At 49.8% G+C, this 5025-nt stretch overlaps 1 protein-coding gene across 1 annotated transcript in view; it reads right to left on the bottom strand.

Moving 5' to 3' along the window:
- Nucleotides 1–5025, bottom strand: part of Slc25a42 (solute carrier family 25 member 42) — a 28329-nt gene that overhangs the window by 10472 nt on the left and 12832 nt on the right. The gene's annotated exons all lie outside the window — the stretch shown is intronic.

A 5025-nucleotide genomic window follows, 5' to 3' on the forward strand; every position in this document is an offset into this window, starting at 1 on the left:
CATGACCATCACAGTCTGTTTTTCTGAACTAGTGCTAGCAGATCAGAGAGGATAAGAGGCTGGCTGACACACTGCAGGGAGGAAAAAAGCAGGACACCCTTCTATCACAATGGTGGGAAATGGAGGTCAGGGGACCTATATGCCCAGAGCCACCTAGCGCCAGCACCCCCACCAGTCCAGGGTGGTCTACACCCAAAAAGCTCTACCCATAGAGATATTGAGAAAAATATTGTTTTTCTTCTATACCAGCCGCCTGTTTTTGCAGAAAGAAGTTATGTGAAGTCTTGCTCCCTGTACTCTTCCTGAAGATTGAGCCCAGTGCAGCCAGCTGTGCTCAGGCCCCACCAGCTTAAGTCATTGGCCCTCAGGGAAGCAAGGGTGAAGGAGCAATAGAGATGCTAGTACACACCATTGTTCTCTGAGGTCTCAGTTTCATGGTTTTGTACCATTCAATCACCAGACTTGGTACAGGCCTATCACCCTACCAATTTGTGAGGTTGAGGCAAGAGGTCCTGAGTCCAAGGTTAAGATCAGCCTGGGCAACAGTAAAAATGTAAGGGGGGGGGGCTGCTGCAGCTCAGTGGGGAGAACACTGGCCTAGAACCCATCAGTGAGGGCTGCTGCACCTCAGGCAGGGAAAGCCTCTTGCTTAGATCACTCAGTGGACCATCACAGGCCTAGCATACTTGAAGCTCAAAGCTTAATCTCCATTGTGGAGAAAACATTGAATCAAACAGGACAGGAGTGTGGTTCAGTGGCAGAGCTTGTGTGTGCCTGGCACATGGGAGATCTGGGCGCCATCTCAGAACCAACAAAGAAAAGTACAAATACATGAAATAATGTGACAAACCAATACACAGTACAATGTGATAGCAAGCAGCTGCAGACCAGATCTGCAGCAGTAAGAGCAGCAATAGCAGCACACTCCCGACTCTGCCCTCAATATGGGCCTTAGCCTGAGTTCAGGAGAAGTAGAAGGTCCAGCCCACTGTGGATGGCCATCCCTGGGGGTTACAAGAAAGCAGGTTGAGCCGAGCATAGTGGCACACACCCTGAATCCTAGCCCTTAGGAGACAGAGAAAGGTAGATCTCTGTGAATTTGAAGCCAGTCTGGTCTACATAGTGAGTTCTAGAATAGCCAGAGCTACATAGTATCACCCTGTTTTGAGAAAAAAGAAAGGTAGGAAAGAAGGAAGGAAGGGAGAGAGGGAGGAAGAAGCAGGCTGAGCAGGCCTTGTGAGCAAGCCAGTAAGCAGCATTCCTCCACAGCCTCTGCTTCAGCTCCTGCCTTCAGGTTCCTACCTTAACTTCCTTCAGTGATAGCCTGGGACCTGAGTTCTAAGCTGCTTTTGTCATGTTGTTTATGATAGCAATAGAAACCCTAACAAGGACAATCATGTCACCTCAGGCAGCTCGCTCACAACTACCTGTAACTCCAAATACACCAACTTAGTACACTAACACTCTCTACTGGCCTCTGCAAGCACCTACACACAATGTGGCGTATACACATACAGACAGATATGTAGACACAAATAAAAGTGAAATAAATTTTAAAATAAATAACATGGGCAGGAGGACTGGGGGCATGGCTGAGGAGTGGAACTCCTGCCTAGAATCTCATTTGAGGGGCATGGCTCAGCAGCAGAGCTCTTTGTGGGCTGTAGGACGCTCTGGGTTCCACCTTAGTAACTTAAAAGAAAGAAGGAAGGGAAGAAAGAATGAAGGAAGGGAAGGAGGGAGGAGAGAGAAAGGAAAAGGGAGGGAGGGAAGAAGGAAGGAAGGAAGCAAGCAAGCAAGCTAGCCTGAGGCTGGGAGAGGAAACATAACCACGAGTCTGCATGCAGCACCCTGAGGTGCTCAAGGACTACAGCTGGAAGGTGGAATAAGGGCATGCGAGTGGTCACCTGGAGTGTGTCTCCAGGAACTCATTCAGATCTGAACAGCTGAGTGAAGATGCTGGGAGAGGAGAGAACTCTCCTGGGCACAGAGCCCTAAAAACACATGCAACTCCACAGATCTTATATGGTAGAAGGGAAGAACAGCGTCTACAGCAGTCCCCTGCCCTCCGTGTGCACCGTGACACACAAAATCCCTATTACGAATACATGTAGTTAAAAATCTTAAAATAAAAGTCCCCAGGAAGATGTGCAGGCTCTGAGCAGACACTACATTTCTCAAAGGCGCTTGTGCATATGTGGATTTTGGGGACCCTGGAGCATGGCTGTGCTCCACTGTGTGCACCACATCTAGTGTGGTGTAACCAGAAAGGTCTTCCCCTTCTGCTCTGTCTCTAAAACCTATCGCCCAATGGACCTGTGAGAAACAGGACACACATGATAGAAGGACTGTGACACAAATGTGTATCCTTGCCTAGTGCATGAAACTGATCAATAGTACTGCCAGGAAAAAAAGAGTTATTTCAAAGTTCAAATATGAGCTTACATAAAACAGGTCTGGAGCCAGGCATGACTGGGCACACCTCTCACCTCAACACTCAAGAGGAGTTCAAGGCCAGCCTGAAAAACATGAGACTGTGTTTCCTTAAAAGGGGGGAGGAGGGAGTTTAGGGGTACACCTTTGTGGCAGAGCTTCTCATTTGTAAAGGCCTGGGTTCCATCCCCAGAGGAAGGATAGATGGACAGATAATACAGATAGATGATAGGTGATGGATAGATAGATGGATGATAGATACATGATAAGTAGGTAGGTATGTAGATGGGTGGTCAGATAGGAAATTGAGTCAGAAATCAGGAAATAGATCAGACACTGTCTCTGAAACCCTGATGAGAACTGTGCGCTCTGTGTCTAGCCTCTGAGACCAGCCCAGCCCACTTCAAGGCTTTACTTGGCACAAGTGATGAGTTAGAAAGTTATGCTGCTTAGAAAGCCAGAGTGTCCTGAAAACCATCAGGGTCTCACCAACAACACTACCAGCCCCACAAGGGGTGACATCACCCACTCTGCAGCCTATCTGGCTGCACGTCCTGAGGCCCCAGCCCTACAGGACACAGTGCTCTCTCAGGGCCCAGCCTCTTTCCTCAGCTCCTACGTCTCCCAGGAGGAGTGACAACAGCCTGAATTACTTGTGATGCACTTCAGAGGACAAGGCAGAAGGATCACAAGCGCCAGACAAGCCTGCGCCATAGTGACATCTTGTCTCACACACAGAACAACCAAACAGATGAAAGGCTATTTCTGTCAATATTTACCCGAGGCTGAGAATGCCTAGGCCAAAGCTCAGCACAACCCAGTGATGTGGGGCCCATTCCAGACAGCTGACTTCCAAGCTCAACTGTGTATTTCCAGACTCAATATGGAACTGCGCTACCTCCCAAGGAGGCCCGCTTTGTACAGAAAGCAGTGTTTGTGAACCACTGACCATCATGCAAGCTGGGCTATGTGAGAAGCCAGAATGGGCACCAAGGATGTGAGGGAGTTCCATGAGGATGGGGATGGGGTGGGGTGTGGCTGCTGCCAGGCTCCATCTGCAGCACCTTAAAAATAAACTACCAAGGGGCTGGAGAGATGCTCAGCGGTTAAGACTTCTGGCCGCCCTTGCAGAGGAAACCAGGTTTGATTTCCAAGCAGCCACATGTTGGCTCACAAACATCTCTAACTCCAGGTCTAGGGGACCAGCTTCTGGCCTCAGTAGGCACTGTACACATGTGATTCACAGACTTCCATGCAGGCAAAACACCCACAGGCATAAAAATAAAAATAAAATAGAATGACTGTAATGCTTACGCAGCATGCAGTGCTGTTAAAGAAACTAAGCCAAGGGGCTGGCGAGATGGCTCAGCGGTTAAGAGCACTGACTGCTCTTCCAAAAGTCCTGAGTTCAAATCCCAGCAACCACATGGTAATAACCATCCGTAATAAGATCTGATGCCCTCTTCTGGTGTGTCTGAAGACAGCTACAGTGTACTTACATATAATAATAAATAAATCTTTAAAAAAAAAAGAGAGAGAGAAAGAAACTAAGCCAAGGCCTGGGCTACAGCTTTGCTGGTAACGTGCTGGGCTGGCGGCAGGGAAGCAGTGTGCTCTGATGTCAGCACTACACAAAGACAGGTGCAGCAGGGCACCTGTCACCCCAACACTCAGGAGGCTCAGAGATGTGCTTACCACGGGTTCAAGAGCAGCCTGGATAGCAGGATGGAAACTTCCTCAAATGAATAAATAAATAAAATGAACAAGTGAAGGGTGAAGTAGAGGCTAAAAAAACTAAGTGAATCCCACAGCTCCTGGGCTGCGCAGGGAGAAACTCAGGGGCTGAGTTTCGGATGTCTATGGCTGTGGAGTGACAGGCCTGGTGACCCAGCTCCACCTGCAGCATCTTGCCTGCCCTGCCTTTGGGGCAGAATGATCACACCAGGGCTAAAGGAGGTACTCTTGCGTAGGGCTTTGTGCTAGCTGGTTTCCTAGGAGACCATCTTGGCAAGGCATGCATTTACCCTCATCAACCTCTCTCCTCTAAACAGGTCTATGAGGCCTTTGGTAAGAGGGTGCCCTGGGCGTCTATGTTGAGGATGAGGATGGGGTCAAGACACACCTGCAGATAGAGTGAAAGAGCAGCTACTGTCTGTCAAAAGCCAGACCCGCCCTGACCTCAGCGGCCTTAGCTGAAGACTCTTAGGTCTGTTTTACAGATGGAGAGTTGGGAATAAACCTCTGATGAGCATGTGCCTAAAATCCTCCAGTGGCTGTGATTGCGGCTCAGGGGTGGAGGTCCTGTCTAAGATCTCCTGGGGGAGGGGGGAGCATGGCTCAGGGGTGGAGGTCCTGTCTAAGATCTCCCAGTGTGTGTGGGGGGGCATGGCTCAGGGGTGGAGGTCCTGTCTAAGATCTCCCAGTGTGATGGGGGAGCATGGCTCAGGGGTGGAGGTCCTATCTAAGAACTCCCAGTGTGTGTGTAGGGGAGCCTGTCTAAGATCTCCCAGTGTGGTGGTGGGGGCATGGCTCAGGGGTGGAGGTCCTGTCTAAGATCTCTCAGTGTGTGTGGGGGGGCATGGCTCAGGGGTG

Source organism: Mastomys coucha, unplaced genomic scaffold (genome assembly GCF_008632895.1).
Source record: "Mastomys coucha isolate ucsf_1 unplaced genomic scaffold, UCSF_Mcou_1 pScaffold22, whole genome shotgun sequence".
NCBI lineage: Eukaryota > Metazoa > Chordata > Mammalia > Rodentia > Muridae > Mastomys > Mastomys coucha.